This window comes from Cavia porcellus, unplaced genomic scaffold (assembly GCF_034190915.1).
Source record: "Cavia porcellus strain 051 isolate PalLab524CR breed Dunkin Hartley unplaced genomic scaffold, mCavPor4.1 scaffold_40, whole genome shotgun sequence".
NCBI lineage: Eukaryota > Metazoa > Chordata > Mammalia > Rodentia > Caviidae > Cavia > Cavia porcellus.
Genome location: NW_026947523.1, coordinates 5,635,560 through 5,654,989, shown reverse-complemented (window position 1 = coordinate 5,654,989; position 19,430 = coordinate 5,635,560). Strand labels below are relative to the sequence as shown.

General features: G+C 61.7%; 1 protein-coding gene across 2 annotated transcripts in view; it reads right to left on the bottom strand.

The window, feature by feature from the left end:
- Tcf20 (transcription factor 20) overlaps positions 1–19,430 on the bottom strand; it is a 167,246-nt gene that overhangs the window by 128,335 nt on the left and 19,481 nt on the right. Inside the window, exon 1 of one of the 2 annotated variants that reach the window (XM_063243831.1) lies at positions 19,004–19,117. The exons of the other annotated variant lie outside the window; for it this stretch is intronic. The gene's annotated coding sequence lies outside the window, so the exon portion shown is untranslated. Of the gene's footprint in view, positions 1–19,003; positions 19,118–19,430 lie in introns of those variants that run through there. 2 annotated transcript variants of the gene reach the window in all.

The window sequence follows — 19,430 nt, the reverse complement described above, 5'->3', positions numbered from 1 at the left end:
CACCATAGCATGCTGTCCCCATACAGGAGGCACTGGCCACCTCCAGGTCTGGTGTGTGGGGTACTTCTAAGTGGTCAGCTGAGGCCTGGGCCAGGAGCAGCACTTACACAGCAAGGCTCAGGCCCTTGCTACTCTCCTCCCCAACAGCAGTGTGAGGAACCCAGGAAGTGATACAGTCCCCCATGCAGGGAGCCCCCAGACTACGGGGACACCAAGGCAGTGACCATCAGAAGTAGTCAGGGAACCCCCTGGAGGTGTTGGCCTGTGCTAGGCATGCAGTGGGAAAGACTTGGCTGGAGGGGAGAAAGAGTACCCCTCGGGCAGCAATCAATGCAGGAAAGCAGAGTTCTCCTCTGGCCCTGCCCTAGTGCCTATGGGCAGGAGACCTGGGGGCCAGCCCCCCGCCAGAGCCCCAGGTTCCCCAAGTGTGCCAACCTTGCCCACTTGTGCCTGGGCAGCCATGCAGAGTCATGGGGACCCTGCTGTGTGCAGGGCACTCGCGCTAAGGCTGCTCTTCCCTCAGGTTCCAGACTCAGCCTGGCCACAAAAGGGCCCTGGCCAAGTCATTTCTCTCCCTGACTTTATGTTCTCTGGGGTCATCATTTTAATCTCTCACCGGAGCCAACATTTGTAACCACTGTCTCTGACCCTCACTGAGAATCAGGGTCCCTGCTTTCTGGATGAAGAACCTGAGGCAGTAAATGAACTAAATGTATCAGGGCTGAGCACCCTGTGAGGCCCTGGATAAGCCCTTTGGTGGGCAGAAAGCCGGCTGAGAAAGTCAGTCCTGCAGGCGCCCAGAGCGGGGCTGTGTCCCCAGATGACTGGATCTTGGCTGGCCTGGCCTTTCCAGGGAAGCTCTGTTCCCTCCCACTGCAGCCCTGACCTACAGATCCATACCCCAAGGCTCTGCCCTCCCACCCTCCCTCCTTTCCCCCTCTGCTGCTTTGCTGCAGGCACAGGGGAGAGTATACTGAGCCCCCCAACATCTCCACAGCCCTCAAGATCAGCCCTAGCTTCTGCACCTTCCCCTCTCCCTACCCCTCCCCTGCTCATCCTCTGCTCCACCCCCACTGGCTGCCCTGCCTTCCAACCCCTGGGCCTTCGCACATCCTGTTTCACCACCTGAAATTCCTTTTTCCCAGAGAGCGGCAGAACATAGCAGTGAGAATGTGGACAGCCTGGCTTTGACGTTGGCTTTGCCCTATTGCAGCTGTTAACCTTGGATGCCCTCTGTGACATGGTCATAGAATGAGTCTCACAGCCTCAACAAGTCTGGTGCAAGGAGAGCTGGGCATGATGGTGCACGGGGAGACTGAGGTAGGATGAGTGCCGTGAGTTCAAGACCACCTTGAACTATGTAGTAGGGCCCCGTCTCAAACAAACAAACAAGAAGGCTGGTGCAAGGCCAGTCAGGCCCCTTCCTACTTCCGGTCTCTGCCCCCACGTGGCCTTTTCCTCTTCCCCACTGCCACCCCTCTACCTGGCTTTACTGTGCCTCAGTGCTGTCCCAGCCCCTGGCAGGCAGTGCGTTTATCTGTGGTCAGGTTAATGTCAGAGTCCCCAAGCAAACCCTCTGCAGCAGTCCCACAAGCTCAGAGGCCTTTCCAAGTCTCCAGGGCAGGTACACAGCAGGGGCTCAGCAGGTGTGTGGGGCTAGGTGAAGGCACAGACGCTGCTCTCTCTCAGGACACAGATGAGCGGGACATGTGACCTCCAGACCCTGCTGGAGTTCTGGCCGTCCAAAGATGGGATTCCTAGTCCATCACCCGCAAGGTGGCACCTCAGCAACGGTGGGAACTTGCATACTGGGAACACCTGGCTGGCAGGAAACGTCTCTCTTGGGGGCCGCTGGTGACAGGGTCCCAGGGCAGTGCCCAGGCAGGGTCAGGCACGCTCCAGGCTGTGTTTGTCCACAGGCACAGCCACACCCTCCCTCACCGCCTCAGTAATGTACACACAGCCTCCCAGGAAACTGCAAAAAATGAGTTAATATAACATTATGGCTGAGAATTTAAATACACAGGAGTCAGGCAACACAGACTTACAGTTCCCCAAGCAACTGTAAAAACCGCACAAGCAATTCAGGAGCAGAGGCTGGGAATGAATTTAAGGCTGTCTCAATTGCAAGCTGACCGGAGCCACTGCATCCTGGCCTCTCAGGGACAGACACAAACTTCAAGGGACAGTCCCAGTCCAAAGCGATGCTGGCACCAGGAACGTGCTACCCCAGCCACAGCCCCTTTGGAGACACAAATGCACCCCTGCAGGGGAGGCGAGACGCTCACCCCACCCCACTGCGGTGCAAGTCGGCCCCAGGTCTGCGGATCAAACCTCCGCCAGCTCGCTCTTGGGTCTGGCCTGCCTGTGGCTCTGCACGCCTGTCCACTGTGCCCACAGAGACATGTCCCTCCATGCCACTTCCCAGGCCCTGCCTTCCCTCTTCCTCCAAGTCAATACCTGCCTGTAATGACCAATCCAAGAAAACACAGGCTCAGGGGCCCTATTGGGGACACATCCCACCTCCATACTAGGGAGCCTTGGGGCACTGGGGCCTGGGGCAAATGGAGGAAACACGGCAGGAATAACCGGGTGCTAACACCTACCTCCCAGGCACGCACCAATCAGACGAATCAACACACACACAGGAGACACTTGGAACAGTGCCCGGCGCAAGCACAGGCCCAGTAAAAACGAGCAACAAGCATTGCTGCTATTAATACTGCCATCGGTGTTGTTTCCTCTCTCACCCAGAAAAGCACCCGGGGAGACAAAACAGGCCCTGGGATTTAGGGAATGAGTCACGGTGCGTGGATGCGCGCAGCCATTCATACGGGGAAGACTTCCAAGGGCCAGAGGCGGGAGGGACAGCCTCGACAAGGGGCAAGCAGCCATGCAAGCTGCTGCCAGGGCAGAGCCCCACACGCCACAAGGTCCCTGTCAGGCGGGCACAATCCGGCTCGGGGCTCCCCGGCGGTTATCAGAGGAGTGGGTTGCTTGGCTGGCGGGTCCGAGACGGACCACAGCCCAGACTTGACGGTGAGGCCAGAGAGGAGGAGGCGGCCCTTGCTGGGAGAGGTAAGGATGGCGCTGACCTCATCCCTGGACGGGCCTTCCCTTAGCCTGGAGCACGGGCCATGGAAAGGTTCCTGGCACAGGGCTGCAGAGTGCGTGCGTGCGTGCGTGCATGCGGGAATGACTGAGTGAATGTGTGAATGTGGGAAGGCGCGTTCCAAGACTCCCAGCGGGCTCAGGTGTGGATCGCTCTCCTTGCTCAGTTTTCTCGGGCCTCCTCTGAAAGGTCACAGCCACCAGCAGCCACCACCCCCGAGGTCCCCAGTGTCAAGGGGCCACGCCCACAGAAGGCGTGCCAGGACGCAGCTGGCAGTAGCAGACAGGCACAGCCTGGGCACTGGGACAGGCGCTGGGAGGCCCTCAGAGTCCCCAGTTCAAGCTGTCAGCACCACAGGGAGGAACCACATGTCATGACAGCAAGGGGACAGGTGAGTGGGGGAATGCCGCTCTCGGGCAGCCAGCAGTGGCCTCTCACGGAGGTGGCAGCTGAGCTGAGCCACGTGTGAGGACGCTGCAGCAACACTGCAAGTGCACAGACTCTGGGACAAGATGGAGGAGCAGGAGCGAGGCTGGGCGGCTCAGCTGAGCACTCCTGTGTTGAGCCACAGGGACTGTGGTCCAGGAAGAGCCCAGAGGCACCAGCACCATGTTGGGCCACAGAGGCCAGAGCCAGGGGCTTGGCTTTGAATGTCAGCCTGAGCCTCAGTTTCCTCATCTGTAAAAGGGTAAGAACGGTAACTACTTCTCCAAGTGGCTGTGGCATCCAAGCAGCTGCCATGCGGGTGCGAGCTGCCAGAGGGGCAGACAGGGAACGGGGTGGGGAGACAGGAGAGCCACACCAGCCAGGGCGGGCACAAGCCGCCCATTCACATCACAAGGCACAGGAAGACGAAGGGAAACCAGAGACAAGCAGCAGCAACCCAGGAAGACCTCCGTCCTGGCCCCGACCCGAGGGCTCCTGCTCTGGCCACTGCCTCAAGGGAGCGCCAGCTACCAGAGAGTGCCGTGACCCTCGCTTCACAGGAGAGGACGCCATGGCCTAGAGGGGAGGTGGGCAACCCAGGGTCTGCACAGGGAGAGGACCAGGAAGATCCCAGGCTCAGACGTTCAACAGAGACACAGACAGCCACAACCCAGGACTCTGCTCCTCCCGTCCCTAGCCGGGTCTGCAGGGCGAGGATGGAGGAAATGAGCGCTGAATGGACGGACCGATGGATGGACAGGTGGGCAGGCCACAAACCAAGAGTCAGAGATCTCACACCAGCTCCCCACTCACCCCTCCTGGCCTTCGGGCCTCTGGACTCCTTCCACTGACCCATGGATACTCCGGACGCGGGATACAGTGGGACACGGTGGGCACCATGGGCTCCCCGGCCGTTCTGGGGTGGGGAGGGCCAGAAGGATGTTCTTTCTGGGAGTGTGGAGAGCAGCAGGCTGCTCAAACTTCCAGGGAAAGTGTCTCAAGACGTCCTCTCCTACCTGCAAGCCCCTTATCAGACTTTGATCATCTGACAGGCAGGGGCCCAGGAGCCAGCCCCTCTTAATGGTCACAGACCAGCATCACTGCCTTCCCAGCAAACCCTGGTCACCTTCCTGTGGGCATCACAGTGAGGTAGGGCTGGCACCCGCCTGAGCCGTCTTCTCCGCAGAAAGTCACACAAGTGCAGGGCTCGGGACTCCATTCTCTCTGCCTAAGTCTGCAAAGCAGCCAGGGCTGGGCATCCTGCCAAGTCCCTGGGAGCCAGGACATAATGGAGGCCCATGTCTTAGCCTCAAGGAGCTCACAGTCCAATCAGAGTCAAAGCCAGGGTGTCCCAGAGCCAAGGCCCCTGAGGGTGGGGACCAGGGAACGTGCTCACCGCGGGAGCAGCTGGGGGACAACCAAAGCTGCGAACAGAGAGAGGGAGGGGTGGGGGCACAGGGGCAGAGGCTGGAGCCTGTGAGCGCCAGGAGAGGGGCTGAGGGTGCAAGGCACCACGGGAAGGGCCCCAGGGTTACTACTGCTGAGGCCGCTCTGCAAAGCCTAGGTCTCATGGGAAATGTGACCACCAGGGAGCCCAGGAACAGAGGGGCCAGGCCACCTCACAGCAAGGAAGCCGTAGCATCACTGGAGACTTGGCACCTGGCTCACTCTGACTGCAGGTGTCACTGACACTGTGCCCCCACCCAGGCTCCTTCACCACCAAGACAGTTTCCCCAGCTATGGGGACCGTGGAAGGATTACCGTCCCCAGGACAGTGGCACAGGAACATGGCCCTGGACAGCGCTGCAGCCTGGCCAGCTGGAGAGCTCCTCTGCCGCCACTGCTCACCCTGTCCCCGCTGGTGTGCCTCTGGGGGTGTCCCCAGCCTGTGATGAGATCCCCACCCTGTCTGCTCCTCCCCCGGCTGCCCTTCACCCCACTAGCACTCGGTTTCCTCACCTGCATGGAAACTGAGGCCTGCCCAGAGCCTCTGGGCTGGCAAAGACCTGCACCCAGGTCCAGGCTCTCAGGGGCGGGGCATCAGCATCAGCCTGGCTGATGAGGAACCCAGAGAGGGCCCTGGCCTGCCCGGTCACACAGCTGGGGGACTCACTTGTCACTCCTCTCATGAGCAATTCTGAGCACCTTTCTCTGCAGCCAGAAGTGCATCCTGGGGCATCAGCCCCAATGGGGAAGCACAAAGCGTGCACCGACGGCCACCACGGGCCAGGTGCTGCCCAGCCCCAGCCCTCGTGGTGGGCATGTGAGGTGAGCACCTTCCTAACCTGGAAGGGTGCACCCCAGGTCTGAACAACTGTTGGCACCCATGGTGGGGCTGCAGGCAAGCCCGGGGCACACATCTGAGCAGCTGGCTAGACCTGGCCCTGACAGCCACCTCCAGATGGGAGAGGGCTGGTACTGGAAGAAGAGGGAGCAGTGGGCACCTTCCAGGTCCCTTATCTCAGCCATCAACGTGCCAGTAAGACAGAAGCCCCGTGCAAGGCACAGGCCTCCTTTTTGACCTCCAGCTGGAGCTGGGGGGTATGACTGGAACACCTGGGAATGTGGAAGACTCTGCCTGCCCACACCTTGATGATGGGGCAGTGAACCCATTTTACAGACTGGGAAATAAGAGGCTCAGTGGTGGTACTTTCCTTACCAAGACAGCAGGGAGAAGTGAGCTGGGCTGTGAAACCTGAGACTTCCAGGCCTGGGGCTGAGGACCCTCTAAACTCACCAAATTTAAAGGACCCACATCTAACACCTGATTTGACCTCTGCCTGCGGGTCTTCTGCTGCATCACACATGCCACATCCCATGGCCCCTTAACCCCCACCCTCCCTCCCATCACTTCTAGGGGCCTCCTCCTCCAGGAAGCCTCCCAGCCTCCCTCAGACCTTGTGGCTGCAGTCTCAGCAGCAGTGTCACCTGTACCTCCATGAGCATCCTATGTGCCGTCACTGGGTCAAGCCCTATTTCTCTCTCTGAACCCACCTCCCATGCAGGCTGAGAAGGGGATGCCCACTCCTGCTGCCTGCCCCATTCCTCTGCAGAGCCCTGCCTCCCTGACAGGCAGCTCGGCAGGCAGCCCTGGGGCAGCACTGGCTGGGGACCTGCACCACACATGCACCTGATGGCCCCAAGGTCCAGGCCCAGTCCCAGTGCAGGGGCAGCTCAGCCCTGTTCTCCAGCTCAGGGCCAACCGCAGCCCACCCTAGCCTGGTCTGCTCACCCCCCTCCCCGCCCCCAGCTCCTTGCCTACACCTTTTTCTTGCTTACAGGCCCAAGAGCAAAGCCCAGCTCACCCCTTCCCTGGCTGCAAGGCTCTCTGGGCCTGTTTCTCCTCTGGGACATGGAGAGGAGCACACAGCTGCACAGGCTGTGCGTGTAAAGTGCTCAGACACGGTCCCAGACCAGGCAAGGGCCTGGCATGCCTTCCAAGCATCAGGGTCCCTTCCGCCAAGCCCTGAGAAAGCCCTAACAGCCTGGGCCAGAGAGGGACATTCCCACAGAGAGAAGGAGCACAGTGCAGCACCCTGGCATCCTGGGCCACCGTGCCCGCATTACCTGAGCCCAAGCCTCAGCCACTGACACAGACCTGTCCACAGCTCTCCCAGCTCCCCACCCGCTCACCCACACACCCCACTCCCTAGAGAGCAGGCAGAGCTGGGTGGGGGTGGATCTGATAAGCCGGTTCCTTGCCAGAGCTGCCACCTCCAGGGCAGGCATCGGGTGGTGGCAGCCACAGCACACATCGGAGATAAGGACAGAGCTGAGCAGTGGGAATTCCTTCCTCCCTCGGGGCGGGGGGGGGGACCACCCCCCAGCCCCAGTCCTCAGGCTGCCAAGGGCTGTTCCCCTCCTCCTGGCCTGACCCCAGCCTGCCCGCACCTGCTGGGAGAAGACAATGGCCATGGGACAGAGGCAGGCAGAACCCCGGCACCCTGTCCAGCAGGAGGAGAGGTGCTTAATCCGGGTTTGAAGTAAGGACAGCCAGCAGGGTTGGTGCAGGGGGCAGCAGGCGAGCTGGGCAGCCAGTGGACGAGACAAAAGGGGCAATGGGCACAGGACAGTCACAGCGGTCAGGTGCTGCAGTGGCATCCAGGAGGCCACCGCAGGGATACGGAAGAGCTGGCATGGTGGCTGCAGACTGTAGCTGTCAAGGCAGGGAGACAGCTCAGAGTTAGCGCTGGGGGACACCAGAGACTCTCAGGACTGTAAGCGAGGGGCCCCACACCCCTCACCCTGTCTCCAGTTCCCTTCCCAAGCCTGTTGTGCCAGCCCTGGGCACCAAAGGGACACAGCAGGCCGCGCGGGAGGAATGGACTCGTGGTCACAGGTTCCCATACAGGTCCTGGCCCAGAGTACCAGGAGACCCTCTACCACCGAGGAGACCCCCTCCCACCGCCAACACCAGCACATACAGGCTCCCGCCCTGCCCTCCTCTGCCCAGCCAGCACCTGAGTCCTGCCCAGTGTCCCACCTCCACCCCTCATCACCCTAACGCTCCCTGCTGACTCTGCTAAGCAGACAACCCTTTCCCAAGGGGGCCAAGGCCCCTGCCCTGTGGCCACCAGGCCGGCTGCAGGGGCACCATCATCCCGTGATGTGGGCTTCCGTTTCCCTGTGTACAGCATGGAATAAGGGCCCTCCTCTTCCCAGGACTATCAGAAAGGCTAAAGGAAAAGCCATCAGAGCGGACCTGGCCAGCACTAGGTGTGGACTCGGTCCTATGCGTCCAGTGTGCCTAGATGTCGTCCATTCCTGCACAGTGGCGCCATTCCCCTGCCTGAAACGCATCCTGTGCCACCCTCCAGGGGTTCTCTGCTCCAAGGTCACCTCCTCTAGGAAGCCCTCCTCGGCCTCCTGGAGGAGCTCAAGCCTCACAAATCACCACCATCAGACTGCAGACCTCATGACAGCAGGACAGTGACCAGCGTGACCACTGCTATGTAACTGAATGCATAAATGATCCAGTGATCTAGTGAGACACAACTGTCCAGACCTGCAGGGCCATCGGGGTGACAGGCTGGTAGGTGCCCATGACAGCTCCTGCTCCAGCCTACAGAGCCTGAGAAGTAATCCCAGAGGTGACACCTCAGTCTGAAATCAGACACTCAGAGCTGCAAGGTCCCTAGGGTCTACTTTACAGATGGGGAAACTGGGGTCTAGACAGCCCACCCAGCGGTGCTGCCCCCTGCATGGTCACCCTGGTGGCAGGCCGCTTGAGCTGGGGTGGCGCTGGGCATACGGCTGCATGGCTGAGCCAGGCAGCTGGCAGCAGCGCAGCTCGGAACCAGCTGTTTGGATGACAAACTGTGTTCAAGCTTCATTAGGGTAATCAGGCTCCCCTCCCGGCAGCACGAGAGCGCGACTGTCAACCTGAACTAATCAAACGCGGCCCCAGGACACCGCCTGCCTGGCTGACAAGCCGCTAAGCCGTGGAGCCACCACCGCTGCACAGCGGCGAGGGGCAGCCACGTGGCTGGAGCCAGGTCCGCTGGAGACCTCGGCATGCCCCCTGGGACCTGGTAACCCAGGAACCCAGTCTGGGCTGGCGGGGTCCCTGCCACTGTTCTGTTTCACAGCCAGGACTGAGCTCACAAGCGAATGTGATTTGCATGAGGGAGTAGCTGGCCCGACCTGGCCAGACCCTCTCCCACTGCTCCCAAGCCGTGCTGCAGCCTGAGCTCCGGGGCTGGGGTCAGCCAGGTGGCCTTGGCACACGTGCCTGGACAGCTCTGGGCCTGGAGCCCGGCATCCCAACAGGGACTTCGGGGAGCCCTGGTGACAAAGATATGGAAAGCAGTTTGCCAAGCGTTCGGGCCCAATCAGACCCTGATGTCCAAGAATGGAATCTGTCCTTTAGCCTGTGGTCACCTGTTGTGCCCAGCTGGGCAGCCCCCAGGCTACTGCTCCTGCATGGTCCACATGCTCTGAACAGAACTGGGTTGGAAGCAAAAGATTAGGCTGCTTTGTATGAGATCAGGGAAGATGGAGGCCCAGAGAGGAGGCAGACTTCACCCACTCGCTATCCCCCGTCTACCCATTCACCTGGCACATCCACCCGGGAGGCCACTCTGTGGCAGGCACAGGGACTTACGGAATGAACAGATGTCTGCAAATGGGAGTGAAGGAGCCAGGCCTGGCACTGGGGACACAGCTGCACTCTCCGCAGACACCACCCCTGCCTCCTGTGGTCTGTCTCGTGGGAGAGCAAACGCATGCCAGAGGCTTGATGACAAACAACACGGGCAACGCACAGAAAGCATGAGCCAGGCTTCCAAGCCCCACCAGCAGGGCTGTACCTGGTGTGGAATGGCCCAGGCAGGCTGCCTGGAGGTGGTGACACTCCAGCAGGGCCCCTCCGAGGGCACGAGCCAGGCACGGAAGTGGGGGCAGACAGCAGGGCACTGCACGTGCAGATGCCCTGGGGCAGGAAGGAGGCTGAGGCACTGAGGCTGAACGGGGCCTCTGTGTAACAAGAGGGTGGCAATGGCTGTGGGACCTGTTGCCAGCCAGGGAGGAGGAGGGCTTGGGTTCGCAGGCCGAGGGTGACGCAGTTGTAAGCAGCAGTGCTGCCCTGGGTGCCGCAGAGAGAGGGAAGAGGACGCAATCCCAGCGCTGCCACACTGTGACCAGCCACAGCACAGACACCTGGCTGACACAGAAAGGACACTGTGCCGACCCAGACAAGGACCTCTCCGCTGTGAGAAGCCACCAGCAACAGGTGAGCAACAAGAGAAGCAGATGGTAAGACGCCCGGCAGCCTCCTGCGGAGGGTGGGGGTTATGTGGGCGTCTACAGCCTCGAGTTCCAGAGCTGCGTGCTCTTATGTAATAGAATTAGGTTCCGAGGCCGGGTGTGGCAGCGTACACCCGCAATCCCTCCAGGAGGCTGAGACGCGAGGGCTGCGAATTTAAGCCAAGCCTGGACACTGAGCAATTTAGAAAGACCCTGTCTCAGAATCTTCAAATGACAAAGGGGCTGGGAGGTAGCGAGTGTGAAGCCATGTTCAGTCCCCGATACACGCTCCTTTGCAGAAAAACCGAAGCCCCCACCGGAAGGCTCAGCTTCACCCCTCTGCTTCTCGGAGTCTCTGTTTCCGTATGTGCGAAATTAGGACAGTAACAGTGGCTGCCTGGCCAGTGTGCAGAGACTCAGGAGGACGGAAACCCCCAGGTGCATGCACGCCCAGCTCACGGCCACCCACCGAAGCACCTGGCTGGGCCGAGGGGCAGCTCCGTGGTCAGCGCTTGCCCAGCAGGTGTGAGGCCCTGGGTTCCACCTCAGCAGCTTAAAAAAAAAAGAAAAGCAAGCATCTGGCTTCCCCCAACACCTCGGCCTCCTTTGGGTCGGTTTCCCCATCAGTAAGGGAACTGCAGGTTCCACCTTTCTTAAAGGCAATGCGTAAAGTGGGAAACACAGCCCGTCTGGCCCCGTTTCAACCTGACAGGCACACGGGGCCCAGTGTCACCCGGCTCCGCACACAGCACACGCTCAGACAGCACTCTGCCCGCCACGGCCGCACACCAGGGCCAGCAGCCAAAGCCAGGCTGGGTCCACCCTACCTACAGGACACTGGCGCACAGGCAGAGGGCACTGGGAAGCGGCACTGCCACGGCAGGCATTTGGGCAGAGTCCTCTGCCAGGCCCTGGACACACAGCGGAGGCAGGAGGAAGTCCAGCTGCCCACTGGAGCCCGAGTGCCTCCCCACCTCCCTGGCTTGGCAGCTTAGAGAACTTCGACAGTGTCACTATCATCACCCATCACCACCATCCCCGCAGGCTCAGCCATACACCACTTTCTCACAATGTGTCAAAGACCTGGGGACAGAGCCCGAGGGGCAGGACTGTCCTGGGTGCCACTTTACAGAGAAGGAGACTGAGGTTCAGTGTCTTAGGACTGCCCCAGTGAGAGGTCCAAAAGTGGCTGGATAGCTGGGACCCTGGATCAGCCCACAGGGCACAGCACAGATGCCTAGAGTTCACCACCATGGCCAGTGCTCCATCCTCCCCACTACCGGGGTCCACTCACTCCCACAGTCAGTCTGTCAGTCGGTCAACGAACACCCCCTGTACTCCTGCTGCAGGCCCTGCTCTAACTGCTGAGGGCGAGGCAGGGAACCAGACAGTGAGGACATAAACCCTAACAGGCAACAGCTCCGGGTGTCAAACACACGAGGCCAGGAACCGCAAGAGCAGCAGAGGCCAGCACGCCAGGTGCCACTCAGCATCACTGCTGCCAGCCCTCGGAGCAGCCTCCCAAGGAGGACACAGAGGTTCTAATCCAGTGACTGCCCTGTGGACAGCCTCGGGGCCTCTCGGGCCAGGACCTGACCGCAGCCGGCCTGCAGGGGTTTTGGCCTTTTCCACACATGATCGATTGGGACCTGAACCCTGGCCACAGGCAACACCTCCCCTTGCCCCTCAGGCCGGGATATGAGCCCCACCACCACCCTCTGCCAGCATCAGAGCCCCCTGCTCCACCCCGAGCTCCGGGCATGGCTGCGCCCGCCCCTGCCCCACGCACACAAGCGTGCGTCCGCTGGTCACTCTGCCCGTGGTGCCCACTGCACTGCACACCCCTCCGGGCTGGGACCAGCCTGCATCCCACAGCACAGAGCAAGGCCTCCAGACCTTCATGAAGTGAACCAGTCTGTGGTTGTGACACCAGCCGGCAGAGAGCTGGACCGGGGGGCACAGGGTGGGGGCGAGGTGGCATCGGGCAGAGGGCGAAAGCCTGGCAGCCAGGAGAGCTGGGGTCTGGGACCTGGAGGCTCAGGTAGGCGCACTGCAGGGAGAAGGGGCAGCCGGCAGGCTCGGGGTTGGGGTCTCAGAAGGGAACAGGGAGCCCTCAGGGTCCCGGCATTCCCCCAGCGCCTAGGCCACCCACAGAGCCTCAGAGACCAGGCACCAGACCCTGGCACCCCTCAAGTCCGGGGCTGGCTGGCCACCCATGCAGGCTGCAGCCTGTGACCTTGGCCCCGCCAGCGCGGCCTCCCTGGCTAAGTACTCCAGCTGGCACCGAAAGACAGAGCAGCTTGGGCAAGCATCCTGCTGCAGAGGGTGGCGGGGCACAGGTGGCAGGCTGTCACTGATGGGCTCCAGCCAGGACCTGTGAGGGCCAGGGGAGGACAAGCCCTGGCCGAGGCCAGGACAGCAGACAGCTCCACACCCCCACACTGGACTTACCTGGAAAGGCCCTGCCAGCCTCTGTCCCTGGGCCCCAGACCAGGCTCCAGCTGCGGCTGCCTGCCACACCCCCTGATGGGCACCCAGTAACCCTGCTCTCAGACCCCAGCACCCTTGGCTCTGGCGTCCTATCCTGGCCTGCTCTGGGCATCCCTCCTCCTTAGGTGCCACTGCCCTGCCCACATGTACCCTCTGTGGGTTCCCCTCCCCAACCCGCACACCACAAGGCCCCTCCCAGCTCCAGGCCCACTGCCACTCCCTTTCTTCTCTGGTCTCTGCCTTCAGACCTGCCCTAGAAGGACCTTGAAAAGATTCTCTTCTCCATCCCAGGAAGGATAAAACCAAGACCCTTCCTGGGCCCACAGCCCTACACCATGTGACCCCTGCAATCCCCTACACACCCATCCAGCAGCACTGGCCTCCTTCCACTCCCCAGACAGGCAAAACACCCTACCACAGGGCCTTTGCACCTGCCTGTTAGGTGCCCTTCCTCCAGATCTCCTGGGGCTCGTGTTCCTGTTTGTCAGGTTTTCCTGGTTCAAACAACTCTTGCTGAAGTGGCTTCCCACCCAGCACCCTGGCCACTTGGTCCCCATCACACATCTCTTGACTGTTCCTCATGACCCCGCCACCATCAGCCTGGGAGCCATAGGGTAAAGTCTGTTTGAGCACATGCCTGGCCTGCTGGGCTGCAGGCACAAGTGGATCTGACCACACTGGGGACACTTGCCACCTCTGAGGCCACCACCTCACATCAGGGCTGCTGCTGCCCAGCCCTCGCTTCACAATCTCACACAAGGCATTGTGCCTTCCTCCTGGCTCCATGGCACACTCCGCTCCCTCTCTCCTCTGTGCCTGCCCTGCCTGCCCCGCCTGCTTAACCCTCATCACGATCATCTGCTCAGACTGCTCACAAGCACCAACGCACAGCCAGTGCTTGTTCTCCCTGCACGCTCACACTTCTCGGCCTTGACTCCTGCTGTTCTTCCTGCCTTAATGTTCCTCTTCTTTCCTGCTGTACAAACTTCTATTCATGCTTCAAGACCCAACTGAAAATGTCACCTGTTAGAAAATCCTACCTGATTTTTTTCTCTTCTCCTGCATTCGTCAGGACTCTACATGTGGCAAGAAAGAAACAAACAAACAACTCAAAAGAGTTCAAGCCAAAGAGGGACTATGTCAGTTCACGTCACTGGAAACTTGCAGGGGTCTCCAGCATAGCTGGATGTCGAGGCCCCGATCTCCCTTCTGCTCCCTCAGGCTGTGGAGGAGGGCAGCCAGCAGCCCCTCAGTCTCACCCTCCCGTGGTCCTGGGCAGGAGCCTGTCCCCGCACCCTGGACACTTAGGGAAAATGTAACGGAAGGCTCCAATTGGCTCAGAGGGACGTGGGCCCATCTCACAGTTAACTCTCGTGGCAGGAGGGTGAGGCATCTGGCCGGCTCACCCGGGAGTCAGGCTTGTCCTGGGAGGTGGAGGGTCCCCTGAACCCGCTCTGCACCCAGTTCCTCTTGGTCTCACACAGCCCCACACGTCGCCTCCTTCTGCGGCTCTGTGGCACATGGAACTCCAGCTCCCTCATCGTGGGGTCCCCGGTGCCTGCTCCCCACGGCCCACAGAGCCAAAGACCCTCACACAGCTGCCAGAGGGCCTGCGGTGCAGGGAGCGGGAGTGGTTAACCGTCACCCCGGCAGGCTGCAGACCTGCATCTGCTCGGAGGCCTCAGGGGACTCAAAGCTTAACAGGCCCCGGGGAAGTCAGGAGGGAGGCGCTGGGGGCTCCGGGCAGAGCCCGGCCTCAGCAGCCGGCTGAGGGGCCACTTGGCCAATCCCGCAGAGCTGGCTGAGGGGCCTCGAGTGGAAGGGCTGGAAAATAATTACCGAGGAGGAGGAGGCCGGGAGGGAGGCGGGCGGGAGGCTGGCGGAGCTTAATGAAACTGCTAACGCGTTAGTGATTCTTGCCTGCCTGCCTGCCTGGGAAGGCGGAGGCAGACAGCCATGTTGCCAGCTCCCGCGATGAGGCTGCCAGGCGGGACGGGCTGGGCACGCACAGGCGGCAACAATAGGCACCTCTTCGTCATCTGTCGTCCCGTGCGGGACTCTGAGAGGGCGATCTCAGCACATCCGTGCCCGGACAGCGTGTGCTTCCCACTCGGCCAGGCTAAACCACACTGGCGTCTGTTCAGCAGCTACGACTCGGATGAAACACACAATTCCAGAGACTGGAGGACGGGGTGTCCGATCCCATTTTCCAGATAGGAAATGGAGGCCCTAAGAGGTCATCTACATGTGGGCGCCAGGGATGTCCCAGGAAGCAACCCTGAAGTCCCCCTGTGAGCAACCCCCACCCCCACATCTGGCTGGGGTGAGGCAGGCAGATGACAGGGCTCCCCCATAACAGATGCCTTTAAGAGTCCAGACCAAAGACACATGTAAGACCCCAGAGGGCAAGGGTCCACCCTGGGCCTGGACTCCGTGTCCAGTGCTAAGACGCAGTGGAGCCAAGTGCTTACTGGCCAGTGAGACCCTCACTGTGGTTTCCAGCCGGCAAATCTCTGGGCAGCTCCAGGTGGGAACACAGGCACAGGGAGGTTAAGTAACACACCTGAGGCTACACAGCTGGACGGCACTGAGCCGGGACTCAGACCTGGGGTTTGAGCCCTTAAAACATGCACTTTGGTTCAAATATCCACAGGGTACCACGAGTGCTTAGTAGCCCCCTGATGGCTAGTGAGGAGACAGGGGCACAGAGAAGCCTGGGCCCCAGCTCACCAGGGTTCTCTAGGCAACAAAGTGCCCAGGAGATCCATGGCAGGGCTTGAGATGGCCGTCTGAGGCCAGAAAAGCCCACAAAAACAGTGGCCTCACCGCCGGCGCTCTGTCATCCCAGGGCAATCCCCCTATGGAACCCGAGGCCCTCGAGGCTTGGGAACGGAAAGCCACACAGCCGGGCACATCACCCACAGTGGGCAAGCAGCACAGCCCCAAGAAAACTCAACCACCCCAGGGGGGACCCACCGCTGAGACCAGCTGAGTGAGTGGGGACTGTCCCCTCCGTCTGCCCCAGAAGCCACAGAGCTGGGAGCCAGTGGGCCTGCAGGAGGTCTCAGTCCCTGCCCACTCAGCAAAGCGCCCCCTGCTCCCACCCTGGTGGACAGTCCGATGGCCAGGACCTCAGGGACCAGACCGGCCCCCTGTATCAGGGGCAGGAGCAAACGATGTGTGTAGGCAAGCGGCCCCATTCCCACCTCGCTGGTCTCCTTGGAGCCTTCCTAGGCCCTGGAAGGCTCCCCTCGAGGGCACCCAGCAGCTCCAGAGCTCTGTCCCCATTTGCTCCTAGGTCTGTCCCCAGAGCGCTGCCCAAGGGTGAGGCTACCTCTGTGGGTACGAGACCCCAGCGCAGGAGGGAGGTCTGGACGCACGAATGAGTAACTGATGCCACCCAGCCCGCTGCTGCAGCTGCTCCCTTAAGTAGTCTGCACCCGGGACAGGTTCCACCTCTGTCCACAGTCAGGGACTGTGACCCCAGGAGACCAGCCCTGGCCCTTAGCCACTGCCACACAAGCCGCCCAGGGCCTCCTGGGAACAGGATTTGAACCCAGGCAGCCTGCATCTCAGCCTCAGGCTCACTCTGCCCTCATTTCCAAAGACAAGTCCACACTCGCTGGCCTGATCCTGGACCCTGCCCACTCCACCCTGCCCCCGCCCCACCCCAAGGCCCCCAGCACACCCAAGCCTCCCTGCCAACAAGGCCACGGAGGGCTGAAAGCCAAGGTCAGAGTCGTCAGGACGAACAAGGTCTCCCACTCTGATGGCTGCCGCCAATCCCTCATTTTTCCACACGCCAAAGCTGCCTCCCTCCCCATCATCAACGCAATAAAGGCGGAGGGGGAGGGGAGAGGAACGACAGGGGGAGGAGGGGAGGGGCGCGCCCCCACCGCCCACAGCGGGCTCCTTTCTGGTCAGGGAAAAGCCTCTAATGAAGGCCCCACGATGCCGCTGAGCCGCGGTGTCAGCCGGGGAGCCCCGCGGAGCTGCGGGCCGCGCATCTCTGCCCCCAATTAGCACACAGGTCCTCCATCAAAGCGCGCGCCTGCTGCCAGGAGCAGAGGCCACAGGGACGGCCCTTCCAGCAGTGGGAGGAGGCCGCGGCGCTGTGGCAGGCCCTGGCCTCTGCCCCCTTGCCTTTCTCAGGGTGGGGGCAGCCCCCCCCACCCTCTCCAATCAGCCAGCTCAGGGCAGACGCCGTCACCCCGGGGAACGCACTAATGAAGATGGCCGACATTAATCTCTTCCCTCTCCCGACAGGTCAATTTATAGTTCCGTGGGGAGCCCTGGCGCTAGGCCAGAGGGCCTGACATAACTCTCCCTGTTCCCCGGGAGGACATCCGCAGTGGGCTTGATGGGCACAGGGGGCTGAGGTCCCTGGTGACAGGGCCTGCACCTGAGCACCTGCCACGGTTGCCCCAGCAAAAACAGGCAGGAGAGAACCTGAACCCCTAAACTTTAAGGCTGAGGGTCAAAGCCTGCAGGTCCCAGAGAACAAAATCACTCCTTGGCTCCTGCTCAGCTTATGGGTGGGAGACCCCCCAAAGAGTCAGGCAGCATCGGCCTCTCTGCTCCCCACCTAGTCTAAGAGCTCAGAGCTGGCCACCTGCTGGAGTCTGAGGACCCATCACCCTAGGCCCTGGCTCTCGTGGACTGTCCAGCCTGGTGGGTGAGGTAGCCCTGGAATCAGCCTACCATGTTGATGGCACTAATGACAGGCATCTCCCAAGAGCTGGGGCACCATGGGCGGGAACTCACTCCATCAGCCTGTGAGGGACGTGGAGGCCCGTGAGGACCCGTGAGGATGGAGGCAGGAGCAGGGATGGGCACCATCTCGAGCTCAAAGACCGGGGGAGACATCAGGCTCACAGAAGGTGCAAGGGGGGAAGAGGCTCAGTCTCAAGAGACGCTCAGGAGTTTGGCCTAGTTTAGGTTTGGGGACAGCTGAGGAGTTTGCCCGCTCAGGGCCGCATTTAGAAAGAGAGTTCTGGCCATGGCGGCCCAGACTGATGCTCACGGCACAGCAGCACAGGCTCACCCAGGTTGGAGGGGAAGAAAGGGAGGGAGAATTCTGGGGTAGAACTAACAGGACCCCAAGGCTGGACCGGGAAGTGCCAGAGCGTACCAGTTGGGGCTCAGGAGGGCAGTGATGTGGCGGGCCTGGGGAAGGATTAAGACACTGGCCCTGGGAGCTCCCAGCAGGCCCCAAGAGCCAGGCCTAGTCTAGAGTGAAGCCAGGACCCAAATGGTGGCCCCAGGTTCCAAAGGCTGAGCAGAGTGGACTCCAGCTTGGGGAGCAGATCACTTTCTTAGGCAGTAGCAAAGCCAGAGAGGATTCCTGGGGAGGAGGCAGGGTACCCCTTCCCCACCCCAGCACTGCCCAGAGCCCTCCTGCAGGAATCACCCAGGCCACCCTGCCCCTACTTCCCAGTCGCAGAGGCCAGCACTGGTACTCCATGAGTCTGTTACACAGACGGTTCTTGTCCCCAGGCCCTGGACCCTCCTCACCTCCTCCCCTTCCTTCTAGGCCACCTATCCCATCAAGGGGACCCCCTCAGCTACCCTGGGGGAAAGATCCCCTTTCCTCCAGGCTGGAGACCCAGGCCGCAGGGTTAAAGGATTCGCTTTAAGACCTTTCAGCTTAGACGGTACAGTGTTACAGTCAGGAAAGGGTCTGCCTGACCCAAAGCACACTCCTATGGAAAGGAGAAAGCACAAGGCCTAAATAAAGAACCTCAGCGCTACAGTGGCTGCATTATGGTGGTGGGACAATGGATGGGTTTTTTTTTTTTCCTTGTCTTTTTGACAATGAAATATTCATTGGCTCACTCCACCGCCATGTGCGCCTCGGAGGGGAGCGGAGGGGAGCGCGCTCTGGCATTAGCCTCCAGCAGCCCCGCGGTCAAATTCTGACCAACCGGGACCTGCAGCCAGCCATTTGCCCTTTCAGCCTCCGTTTTCTCATCTGTACAATGGGGACAAACACCCCCCACTCCGACGACAGGGTCACGGCTGGTGCACAGTAGGCGCGCAGCGAAGTGCCAGCCTTTGAGCATCACACCCCCGCGTCCTCGCCACCTGTCCGGCCTCCAGAGGGAACTTGAGACGCCCCCATGTGCCAGACGCGGCCGGCGCTGGGCGGGCACCGGGCCCCCAGGGCGGGGGACCTCCCTCCCTCCTCCCCGCCTCCCGCCGCTCCCGCTCCGCGCCGCGCCGTCCCCTTACCCTGGAGGCCGGAGGGCCGGCATCGGTCCCGCAGGAGAGCCCGGGCAGGGGGGCCGGGCTCCGGAGCGCGGGGCGCGGGCGCGGGCAGGGCGCACGGGGGCGCGGGCCGCGCGCTCCGGGCCGTGCGCCCCGCGGCCGCCGCGTCCTCGCCTCCAGCGCGGGCCCCGCGCGCCCCGGCCGGCCCGGGGGCAGGCCCTGCGCACGCCGCGCGGGTGGGGGCGGCCGCTCGGGCCCTGGAGAGGCGCCCGGGCGACGCGGGCTCCCGGCGGGCGCGGGCGGCGCCGCTGCGGTGGCCCGCCGCTGAGTGGTGGGACGCGATTTACTGGCTGCAATTCCCGGCGCCCCTCGATGGCACTTAAGAGAGACCGGGAGGGAGCCGGGGAGAGCGGGCGGAGGGCGGGCGGAGGAGGGGCGGCGGGAGCCGCGC